Genomic DNA, 13,862 nt, shown 5'->3' with positions numbered 1-13,862 from the left:
ATCTACCATGTAACATACTGTATCTACCATGTAACATACGGTATTGTAACATACAGTATCTACCATGTAACATACATTATCTACCATTTAACATACTGTATCTACCATGTAACATACTGTATTGTAACATTCTGTATCTACCAAGTAACATACTGTATTGTAACATACTGTATCTACCATGTAACATACTGAATTGTAACAAACAGTATCTAACATGTAATTTACGGTATCTACAATGTAACATACTGTATCTACAATGTAACATACTGTATTGTAACATTCTGTATCTACCAAGTAACATACTGTATTGTAACATACTGTATCTACCATGTAACATACTGTTTTGTAACATACTGTATCGTAACATACTGTATCTACCATGTAACATACTGTATCTACCATGTAACACACTGTATTTTAACACACTGTATCTACCATGTAACATACTGTATCTATCATGTAACATACTGTATCAACCATGTAACATACTGTATCTACCAAGTAACATACTGTATCGTTACATACTGTATCTACCATGTAACATACTGTATCTACCATGTAACATACTGTATCTACCATGTAACATACTGTATCTACCATGTCACATACTGTATTGTAACATACTGTATCTACCATGTAATATACTGCATTGTAACATACTGTATCTACCATGTAACATACTGCATTGTAACATACTGTATCTACTATGTAACATACTGTATTGTAACATACTGTATCTACCAAGTAACATACTGTATCTACCAGGTAACATACTGTATCTACTATGTAACATACTGTATCTACTATGTAACATACTGTATTGTAACATACTGTATCTACCATGTAACATACTACATTGTAACATACAGTATCTACCATGTAACATACTGTATTGTAACATACATCATCTACCATGTAACATACAGTATCTACCATGTAACATACTGTATCTACCATGTAACATACTGTATTGTAACATTCTTTATCTACCAAGTAACATACTGTATCTACTATGTAACATGCTGTATTGTAACATACTGTATCTACCAAGTAACATACTGCATTGTAACATACTGTATCTACTGTGTAACATACTGTATTGTGACATACAGTATCTACCATGTAACATACTGTATTGTAACATACTGTATCTACCATGTAACATACAGTATCTACCATGTAACATACTGTATTGTAACATTCTTTATCTACCAAGTAACATACTGTATCTACTATGTAACATGCTGTATTGTAACATACTGTATCTACCAAGTAACATACTGCATTGTAACATACTGTATCTACTGTGTAACATATTGTATTGTAACATACAGTATCTACCATGTAACATACTGTATTGTAACATACATTATCTACCATGTAACATACAGTATCTACCATGTAACATACTGTATCTACCATGTAACATTCTGTATTGTAACATTTTGTATCTACCAAGTAACATACTGTATTGTAACATACTGTATCTACCATGTAACATACTGTATCTACCATGTAACATACTGTATTGTAACATTCTGTATCTACCAAGTAACATACTGTATTGTAACATACTGTATCTACCAAGTAACATACTGTATTGTAACATACTGTATCTACCATGTAACATACTGTATTGTAACATACTGTATCTACCAAGTAACATACTGTATTGTAACATACTGTATCTACCATGTAACATACTGTTTTGTAACATACTGTATCGTAACATACTGTATCTACCATGTAACATACTGTATCTACCATGTAACATATTGTATTTTAACACACTGTATCTACCATGTAACATACTGTATCTATCATGTAACATACTGTGTCAACCATGTAACATACTTTATCTACCATGTAACATACTGTATTGTAACATACTTTATCTACCATGTAACATACTGTATCTACCATGTAACATATTCAATCGTGTCAATTTGATTCATACCAGGAACATACACCCTCCTCCTCTCCCTCCTCCTCTCCCTCTCTCTATACTCTCTGCCAGCTCAGAACCTCTCTCTCTCCCTCCTCCTCTCCCCCTCTCTCTGTACTCTCTGCCAGCTCAGTACCTCTCTCTCTCCCTCCTCCTCTCCCTCTCTCACTCTCTCTGTACTCTCTGCCAGCTCAGTACCTCTCTCTCTCCCTCCTCCTCTCCCTCTCTCTGTACCCTCTGCCAGCTCAGTACCTCTCTCTCTCCCCCCTCCTCTCCCTCTCTCCCTCTCTCTGTACTCTCTGCCAGCTCAGTACCTCTCTCTCTCCCTCCTCCTCTCCCTCTCTCCCTCTCTCTGTACTCTCTGCCAGCTCAGTACCTCTCTCTCTCCCTCCTCCTCTCCCTCTCTCCCTCTCTCTGTACTTTCTGCCAGCTCAGTACCTCTCTCTCTCCCTCGCTCTAGGCTCTTCTCTGTTACACAAACACACACACACAAACACACATATAAACACACACACACAAATATAAACACACACACACACATATAAACACACACGGACACACACACACACACACAGAAACATTCTCACACACACACACACACACACACACACACACACACACACACACACACACACACACACACACACACACACACACACACACACACACACAAACTATCCTGTTTATAAGCTGGTTTCTAAACCTGATTAGTAGGACATCCCTCTGGGAAGCCTGGTTGGTAGGATACCCGTCAGGGAAGCCTGGTTTGTAGGACACCCCTCAGGGAAGTCTGGTTGGTGGGACACCCCTCAGGGAAGCCTGGTTTGTGGGACACCCATCAGGGAAGCCTGGTTTATAGGACACCGCTCAGGGAAGCCTGGTTGGTAGGACATCCCTCAGGGAAGCCCGGTTGGTAGGACACCCCTCAGGGAAGCCTGGTTGGTAGGACACCCCTCTGGGAAGCCTGGTTTGTAGGACACCCCTCAGGGAGCCTGGTTTGTAGGACACCCCTCAGGGAAGCCTGGTTTGTAGGACACCGCTCAGGGAAGCCTGGTTGGTAGGACACCGCTCAGGGAAGCCCGGTTGGTAGAACACCCATCAGGGAAGCCTGGTTGGTAGGACACCGCTCAGGGAAGCCTGGTTGGTAGGACACCCCTCAGGGAAGCCTGGTTGGTAGAACATCCCTCAGGGAAGCCTGGTTGGTAGGACACCCCTCAGGGAAGCCTGGTTGGTAGGACCCCCATCAGGGAAGCCTGGTTGGTAGAACACCGCTCAGGGAAGCCTGGTTGGTAGAACACCCATCAGGGAAGCCTGGTTGGTGGGACACCCCTCAGGGAAGCCTGGTTGGTCGGACACCCCTCAGGGAAGCCTGGTTGGTAGGACACCCATCAGGGAAGCCTTGTTGGTAGAACACCGCTCAGGGAAGCCTGGTTGGTAGAACACCCGTCAGGGAAACCTGGTTGGTAGGACACCGCTCAGGGAAGCCTGTTTGGTAGGACACCCCTCAGGGAAGCCTGGTTGGTAGGACACCCATCAGGGAAGCCTGGTTGGTAGAACACCGCTCAGGGAAGCCTGGTTGGTAGGACACCCCTCAGGGAAGCCTGGTTGGTAGGACACCCATCAGGGAAGCCTGGTTGGTAGAACACCGCTCAGGGAAGCCTGGTTGGTAGAACACCCCTCAGGGAAGCCTGGTTGGTAGAACACCCCTCAGGGATGCCTGGTTGGTAGGACACCCATCAGGGAAGCCTGGTTGGTAGAACACCGCTCAGGGAAGCCTGGTTGGTAGAACACCCCTCAGGGAAGCCTGGTTGGTAGAACACCCCTCAGTGAAGCCTGGTTGGTAGAACACCCCTCAGGGAAGCCTGGTTGGTAGAACACCCCTCAGGGAGAGTCAGTCTGTCAACATGTCCTGCTTTTTAAAGCGTCTATACCGCCATCTGCTGTCAGTCCAATGCTGCTACTTAAACACAGGAACTACATCTGCCTCCCTCAACCAAGCATGTGAAAGGATGTCTTAGTCAGTGAGTGAGTGTGTGTGTGTGTGTGTGTGTGTGTGTGTGTGTGTGTGTGTGTGTGTGTGTGTGTGTGTGTGTGTGTGTGTGTGTGTGTGTGTGTGTGTGTGTGTGTGTGTGTGTGTGTGTGTGTAGGAGTGTAGGTGTGTAGGTGTGCATGTGTTTGTGCAGCTCCTCTCACCCTCCTCTCATCCTCCTGTCCTCCTCCTCCTCTCCTCCTCCTCCTCCTCCTCCTCCTCCTCCTCCTCCTCTCATCCTCCTCTCCTCCTCCTCCTCCTCCTCTCACCCTCCTCTCATCCTCCTCCCATCCCCAACTCTTCCCCCTCTCCTCCTCCTCCTCTCCTCCTCCTCCTCTCACCCTCCTCTCATCCCCAACTCCTCCCCCTCTCCTCCTCCTCCTCCTCTCACCCTCCTCTCATCCCCAACTCCTCCCCCTCTCCTCCTCCTCCTCCTCTCATCCTCCTCCCATCCCCAACTCCTCCCCCTTTCCTCCTTCTCCTCTCCTCCTCTCCCCAACTCCTCCCCCTCTCCTTCTTCTCCTCTCCCCAACTCCTCCCCCTCTCCTCCTCCTTCTCACTCTTAGAACTTCATGTTGCCAATGGCTACAGGCCTATCACACACACCAACTCTATATAATTGTCACACTGCTAGTGAGATAGGGGTTGGGGGCCAAGGAGTCCGACGTAACCATGGCAACAGCATTATGTTGCCGATGGAGAGGACGAAAAGGGGGAAAAGAAGTCCAGCAAAAGACTGTCTCAATACAGACCAGTCAGTTATAGACTGTCTCTCAATACGACCAGTCAGTTACAGACTGTCTCAATACAGACCAGTCAGTTATAGACTGTCTCAATACAGACCACTCAGTTATAGACTGTCTCAATACAGACCACTCAGTTATAGACTGTCTCAATACAGACCAGTCAGTTATAGACTGTCTCAATACAGACCAGTCAGTTATAGACTGTCTCAATACAGACCAGTCAGTTATAGACTGTCTCAATACAGACCAGTCAGTTACAGACTGTCTCAATACAGACCAGACAGTTACAGATTGTCTCAAAACAGACCAGACAGTTACAGATTGTCTCAATACAGACCAGACAGTTACAGATTGTCTCAATACCGACCAGACAGTTACAGATTGTCTCAATACAAACCAGACAGTTATAGACTGTCTCAATACAGACCAGTCAGTTATAGACTGTCTCAATACAGACCAGTCAGTTATAGACTGTCTCAATACAGACCAGTCAGTTATAGACTGTCTCTCAATACAGACCAGTCAGTAATAGACTGTCTCAATACAGACCAGTCAGTTATAGACTGTCTCAATACAGACCAGTCAGTTATAGACTGTCTCAATACAGACCAGTCAGTTATAGACTGTCTCAATACCGACCAGTCAGTTATAGACTGTCTCAATACAAACCAGACAGTTATAGACTGTCTCAAACGTCATTCTATTCCCTGTGTAGTGTATAGGAAATATTATTCAGTATCCAGACCCGTTGACTTTTTCCACATGTTGTTACATTAGCAGCCTTATTCAAAAATGTATTAAATTATCCCCCCCCCCCCTCCCCTCATCAATCTACACACAATTATCCATAATTGTCACGCTGGTATAAATGTGTCGGGAGACAGGTGCAGCAATGCGTAATAGTGTTTTTTTTTATTTCCCAAATTACAGCGAGCCGTGAAAAGGCACGGGGACGAAGACCAAACAAACACATAACACAAAACACAGGGTTGAAACCCCAAAACAAAAGAGCGAGGAGTACCTTGAATAAATAACACAATGATTAACACACGGGGGGGGGGGGGGGGGCGAGACCCGTAATCATCTGCACAATATATGTGCCACGAAAGCCCAAAACAACATGACACGGATACTCACACGAACCAACGGACATTGGAACAATAATCGCCAGGACGACGATAAACAAAGGGCATACTTATGTAATTACTAACCAGGGGGAATAGGGACCAGGTGTGCGTAATGACAGTTCCGGAAGGATCCGTGACAGTCCCCCCCCCCCTGGTGCGTTGCACTAGCAGCGTAATGACACCGGCCTCGAGGGCGATCACAGGAACGCAGTGCGGATCAATCAGGACCCGATGCAGCTGCCGAAGTTGAGGCATCATTGGATATAAACACAGGCAGCACAATTCATATATTTTTTTTTTCCCACTAGTTGGTCTTTTTGACCAATCACATCAGATATTTTTCAGAGTTGATCTGATTGGTCAAAAGACCAATTCGTGAAACAAAGATCAGAATTGTGCCACTTGTGTAGATGAAGCATGTTCCCTTTATAGTACACTACCTTTGACCACTTGGAATACAGTCATGGTTATTTATTTTATTTTTTATTTTAACATTTATTTAACTAGGCAAGTCAGTGAAGAACAAATTCTTATGTAGAATGACGGCCTAGGAACAGAACTACCAAAAGGAAAACAAGCCTCCTGCAGGGACGGGGACGGGGACGGGGGACGGGGACGGGGACGGGGACGGGGACGGGGATAGGGATGGGGATGGGGATGGGGACGGGGGACGGGGACGGGGATGGGGGCTGGGATTAAACATAAAAATAAAAAATGAAATAGGACAAATCACACATCACGACAACAGAGACACAACACAACATAAAGAGAGACCTGAGACACCACAACACAACATAAAGAGAGACCCAAGACACCACAACACAACATAAAGAGAGACCTGAGACACCACAACACAACATAGAGAGACCCAAGACACCACAACACAACATAGAGAGAGACCCAAGACACCACAACACAACATAGAGAGACCCAAGACACCACAACACAACATAAAGAGAGACCTAAGACACCACAACACAACATAGAGAGAGACCCAAGACACCACAACACAACATAGAGAGACCCAAGACACCACAACACAACATAGAGAGACCCAAGACACCACAACACTACATAAAGAGAGACCCAAGACACCACAACACAACATAAAGAGAGACCCAAGACACCACAACACACCATAAAGAGAGACCCAAGACACCACAACACTACATAAAGAGAGACCTGAGACACCACAACACTACATAAAGAGAGACCTGAGACACCAAAACACTACATAAAGAGAGACCCAAGACACCACAACACTACATAAAGAGAGACCTGAGACACCACAACACTACATAAAGAGAGACCTGAGACACCACAACACTACATAAAGAGAGACCCAAGACACCACAACACAACATAAAGAGAGACCTGAGACACCACAACACAACATAAAGAGAGACCCAAGACACCACAACACAACATAAAGAGAGACCCAAGACACCACAACACAACATAAAGAGAGACCTGAGACACCACAACACAACATAGAGAGACCCAAGACACCACAACACAACATAGAGAGAGACCCAAGACACCACAACACAACATAGAGAGACCCAAGACACCACAACACAACATAAAGAGAGACCTAAGACACCACAACACAACATAGAGAGAGACCCAAGACACCACAACACAACATAGAGAGACCCAAGACACCACAACACAACATAGAGAGACCCAAGACACCACAACACTACATAAAGAGAGACCCAAGACACCACAACACAACATAAAGAGAGACCCAAGACACCACAACACACCATAAAGAGAGACCCAAGACACCACAACACTACATAAAGAGAGACCTGAGACACCACAACACTACATAAAGAGAGACCTGAGACACCACAACACTACATAAAGAGAGACCCAAGACACCACAACACAACATAAAGAGAGACCTGAGACACCACAACACAACATAAAGAGAGACCCAAGACACCACAACACAACATAAAGAGAGACCCAAGACACCACAACACAACATAGAGAGAGACCTGAGACACCACAACACAACATAAAGAGACCTAAGACACCACAACACTACATAAAGAGACCTAAGACACCACAACACTACATAAAGAGAGACCTGAGACACCACAACACAACATAAAGAGAGACCCAAGACACCACAACACAACATAAAGAGAGACCTGAGACACCACAACACAACATAAAGAGAGACCTGAGACACCACAACACAACATAAAGAGAGACCTGAGACACCACAACACAACATAAAGAGAGACCCAAGACACCACAACACAACATAAAGAGAGACCTGAGACACCACAACACAACATAGAGAGACCCAAGACACCACAACACAACATAGAGAGACCCAAGACACCACAACACAACATAGAGAGACCCAAGACACCACAACACAACATAGAGAGAGACCCAAGACACCACAACACAACATAGAGAGACCCAAGACACCACAACACAACATAAAGAGAGACCTAAGACAACAACATAGCAAGGCAGCAACACATAACAACATAGCAAGGCAGCAACACATGACAACATAGCAAGGCAGCAACACATGACAACATAGCAAGGCTGCAACACATGACAACATAGCAAGGCAGCAACACATGACAACATAGCAAGGCATCAACACATGACAACATAGCAAGGCAGCAACACATGACAACATAGCATGACATCACATGACAACATAGCAAGGCAGCAACACATGATAACATAGCAAGGCAGCAACACATGACAACACAGCAAGGCAGCAACACATGACAACATAGCAAGGCAGCAACACATGACAACATAGCAAGGCATCAGCACATGACAACACAGCAAGGCATCAACACATGACAACACAGCAAGGCATCAACACATGACAACACAGCATGGTAGCAACACAACATAACAACAACATGGTAGCAACAAAATATGGCAGCAGCACAAAAACATGGTACAAACATTATTGGGAACAGACAACAGCACAAAGGGGAAGAAGGTAGAGACAACAATACATCACACGAAGCAGGCACAACTGTCAGTAAGTGTGTCCACGATCGAGTATTTTCAATGAAGAGATTGAGATGAAATGGTCTAGTTTGTATTCTTTTGTAACAGCTTAATATAATGTACAGTACTGAACCTATTAGGTAACAGGCAGAATCTAAGACCTGAAACGATTAGTGAAGGTGCTGGAGGCAAAAATGTAAAACTGGCGAAAAGAGGGAAAAGTCTCCGCACATTTCCAGTCAGATGAACATTTCTTGATCACAAGATAAACTTTTGGGGTCAGTCGACCTTCACCAGAGCTTCTCCTATGAGGTGAGCGTGTCTGAATCAACGGGTCTGGTCTCTGGGTGGTTTGGTTTCCAAGGTAACCATCAATCGCTGACAGGTCCGTTTACCGCTGACGGGATTGGGATGACAACGCCGGGGTGTTATTCCTGTCAGATTAATGACCAGCCCTGGGGGTCGTCACCAATGTCCCAGCCGGCCACCGGTAACGATAAACCTGATTAATGACCAGCCCTGGGGGTCGTCACCAATGTCCCAGCCGGCCACCGGTAACGATAAACCTGATTAATGACCAGCCCTGGGGGTCGTCACCAATGTCCCAGCCGGCCACCGGTAACGATAAACCTGATTAATGACCAGCCCTGGGGGGTCGTCACCAATGTCCCAGCCGGCCACCGGTAACGATAAACCTGATTAATGACCAGCCCTGGGGGGTCGTCACCAATGTCCCAGCCGGCCACCGGTAACGATAAACCTGATTAATGACCAGCCCTGGGGGGTCGTCACCAATGTCCCAGCCGGCCACCGGTAACGATAAACCTAATTAACGCCGCAAACTGCCAACTGCCTGATCTCCATGGCAACCACAACAGCAGGCACCTTTTGACAGGGTGTGTGGTTATGTGTGTGTGTGGGGGGGGGGGGGGGGAGAGATTGTGTGTGTGTTGGTGTGTTTTGTGTGTGTGTGTGCAACACAGTGAGACACTGACAAATGGTTAATGATTCTCACGTCACCTGAAGCTTCAACACACACACACCTGCACGCACCTACACACACCTACACACAAACGTACACACACATACACACAAACCACACACACACACAAACCACACACACACCTACACACACACACACACACACACATACCTACACACACACACCTATACACACACACACACACACACCTACACACACACACACACACACACACACAAAAGAAAACACACACACACACACACACACACATACACACACAAAATGTAACTAGGGCCCCTCTGTATGGTGTGGGTACACAGACCAACAAGCCATTGCGTCCCCTCATGATGTCTAGATGTTTTGTGGGCCCCCACCTCCATCACAGTCCCTCATGATGTCTAGATGTGTTGAGGGCCCCCACCTCCATCACAGTCCCTCATGATGTCTAGATGTGTTGAGGGCCCCCACCTCCATCACAGTCACCCATCATTGATACTGTGGTTTTCATTTGGGACGTAGACCAGTTATGAGAAAACATTAGATGTTATTAAAATCCTGTGCGGTTTTGATATTACCCATAATCCTTTTAGAGAATGAAGGAATACAATAACGTTTCTGTTGCATGATGGATGAGTTTCTCTCTTTCTCTCAATCTGTCTGTTTTCTACCTGTTAGTTTTACATTCTGTCAGTTTTCTATCTGTCACTTTTACATTCTGTCTCTCTGTCAGTTTTACATTCTGTCAGTTTTACATTCCGTCAATTTTACATTCTGTCTCTCTGTCAGTTTTACATTCTGTCAGTTTTACATTCTGTCACTTTTACATTCTGTCTCTCTGTCAGTTTTACATTCTGTCAGTTTTACATTCTGTCAATTTTACATTCTGTCTCTCTGTCAGTTTTACATTCTGTCAGTTTTACATTCTGTCAGTTTTACATTCTGTCTCTCTGTCAGTTTTACATTCTGTCAGTTTTACATTCTGTCAGTTTTACATTCTGTCAGTTTTACATTCTGTCTCTCTGTCAGTTTTACATTCTGTCAGTTTTACATTCTGTCTCTGTCAGTTTTACATTCTGTCTCTCTGTCAGTTTTACATTCTGTCTCTCTGTCAGTTTTACATTCTGTCAGTTTTACATTCTGTCAGTTTTACATTCTGTCTCTCTGTCAGTTTTACATTCTGTCAGTTTTACATTCTGTCAGTTTTACATTCTGTCTCTCTGTCAGTTTTACATTCTGTCAGTTTTACATTCTGTCAGTTTTACATTCTGTCTCTGTCAGTTTTACATTCTGTCTCTCTGTCAGTTTTACATTCTGTCTCTCTGTCAGTTTTACATTCTGTCTCTGTCAGTTTTACATTCTGTCAGTTTTACATGCTGTCTCTCTCTCTCTGTCAGTTTTCTGTCTGTCTCTCTCTATCTCTGTCAGTTCCACTTTCCTTCACCGATGTGCCTCCCCCCCCCCCCCCCCCCCCCCCACTCCATCTCTGTGACTTTCACCCCCCATCTTCTGCTACCTAACAGCTTGAGGGCAATTTCCTCAAAAGTGGAAAGAACTTCAGAAGATGTTCTTTAATGGGCTCTACTAGAACACAATGTACCTTTGGGGGTAAGAAACATTAAGGCTTCAAAGAAACGCTGTTTGGATATTTGCTCTCCTTTTCGGGTTCAGATTTAGTTCATCTTTAAAACCCGTCAGAAGCAGAATTAGTGAAGAAGCCCATCGGCTTCCTTCCTTGACATTCAACCAATTGAGACACCCCCCTCCCTTTTGGCAGTTGTGACTTTTTGAGGAGAGAGAGAGAGAGAGAGAGAGAGAGAGAGGTGGGGAGAGAGAGAGAGATGGGGAGAGAGAGAGAGAGAGATGGGGAGAGAGAGAGAGGGAGAGGGAGAGGGAGAGAGGGAGAGGGAGAGGGAGAGAGGGAGAGGGAGAGGGAGAGAGGGAGAGGGAGAGGGAGAGAGAGAGAGAGAGAGAGAGAGAGAGAGACAGGGACAGAGGGACAGAGAAGGGAAGGGAGCAGAGAGAGTGATAACATTCCTAATTAGCACTCTCTTGAAGTGGGAGATAGATAGATACATACAAGGTTGCACCTACACACACACAGCAGATTGGACATCATTGACTATGCAGAGTCAAGATTGATTCATTACCGTCTTTTAACGAGCTCATGTAACAAGGACAAACACACACACACAATTAAATGGCTAATATAAAGTTCAGTCATTTAACCCTGACAGATGTTACATGGGAGATTGTACAGTAATTAGCATGGGTTAGCAAGCCTGTGGCTTTGACATCGGAGACTGTACAGTAATTAGCATGGGTTAGCAAGCCTGTGGCTGTTACATGGGAGACTGTAATTAGTAATTAGCATGGGTTAGCAAGACTGTGGCTTTGACATCGGAGACTGTACAGTAATTAGCATGGGTTAGCAAGACTGTGGCTGTTACATGGGAGACTGTAATTAGTAATTAGCATGGGTTAGCAAGACTGTGGCTGTTGCATGGGAGACTGTACAGTAATTAGCATGGGTTAGCAAGACTGTGGCTGTTACATGGGAGACTGTACAGTAATTAGCATGGGTTAGCAAGACTGTGGCTGTTACATGGGAGACTGTACAGTAATTAGCATGGGTTTGCCAGCATACGGTTATTACACCCTATTCTCTAGGTAGTACACTACTTCTAATATACATTCATTTAAATTTAACTAAGGCTGGGTCCTAATGGGTATCTGACACTAGTTTAACTAAGGCTGGGTCCTAATGGGTATCTGACACTAGTTTAACTAAGGCTGGGTCCTAATGGGTATCTGACACTAGTTTAACTAAGGCTGGGTCCTAATGGGTATCTGACACTAGTTTAACTAAGGCTGGGTCCTAATGGGTATCTGACACTAGTTTAACTAAGGCTGGGCCCTAATGGGTATCTGACACTAGTTTAACTAAGGCTGGGCCCTAATGGGTATCTGACACTAGTTTAACTAAGGCTGGGTCCTAATGGGTATCTGACACTAGTTTAACTAAGGCTGGGTCCTAATGGGTATCTGACACTAGTTTAACTAAGGCTGGGTCCTAATGGGTATCTGACACTAGTTTAACTAAGGCTGGGTCCTAATGGGTATCTGACACTAGTTTAACTAAGGCTGGGTCCTAATGGGTATCTGACACTAGTTTAACTAAGGCTGGGTCCTAATGGGTATCTGACACTAGTTTAACTAAGGCTGGGTCCTAATGGGTATCTGACACTAGTTTAACTAAGGCTGGGTCCTAATGTGTATCTGACACTAGTTTAACTAAGGCTGGGTCCTAATGTGTATCTGACACTAGTTTAACTAAGGCTGGGTCCTAATGTGTATCTGACACTAGTTTAACTAAGGCTGGGCCCTAATGGGTATCTGACACTAGTTTAACTAAGGCTGGACCCTAATGGGTATCTGACACTAGTTTAACTAAGGCTGGGCCCTAATGGGTATCTGACACTAGTTTAACTAAGGCTGGACCCTAATGGGTATCTGACACTAGTTTAACTAAGCCTGGGTCCTAATGGGTATCTGACACTAGTTTAACTAAGGCTGGGCCCTAATGGGTATCTGACACTAGTTTAACTAAGGCTGGACCCTAATGGGTATCTGACACTAGTTTAACTAAGGCTGGGCCCTAATGGGTATCTGACACTAGTTTAACTAAGGCTGGGTCCTAATGGGTATCTGACACTAGTTTAACTAAGGCTGGGCCCTAATGGGTATCTGACACTAGTTTAACTAAGGCTGGACCCTAATGGGTATCTGACACTAGTTTAACTAAGGCTGGGCCCTAATGGGTATCTGACACTAGTTTAACTAAGGCTGGACCCTAATGGGTATCTGACACTAGTTTAACTAAGACCGGACGCTAATGGGTATCTGACACTAGTTTAACTAAGGCTGGACCCTAATGGGTATCTGACACTAGTTTAACTAAGGCTGGGCCCTAATGGGTATCTGACACTAGTTTAACTAAGACTGGACGCTAATGGGTATCTGACACTAGTTTAAC

This window comes from Oncorhynchus clarkii, unplaced genomic scaffold (genome assembly GCF_045791955.1).
Source record: "Oncorhynchus clarkii lewisi isolate Uvic-CL-2024 unplaced genomic scaffold, UVic_Ocla_1.0 unplaced_contig_8381_pilon_pilon, whole genome shotgun sequence".
Taxonomy (NCBI): Eukaryota; Metazoa; Chordata; class Actinopteri; order Salmoniformes; family Salmonidae; genus Oncorhynchus; species Oncorhynchus clarkii.
The sequence above is the reverse complement of the archived record's forward strand: the minus strand, read 5'-3'. Positions refer to the sequence as shown.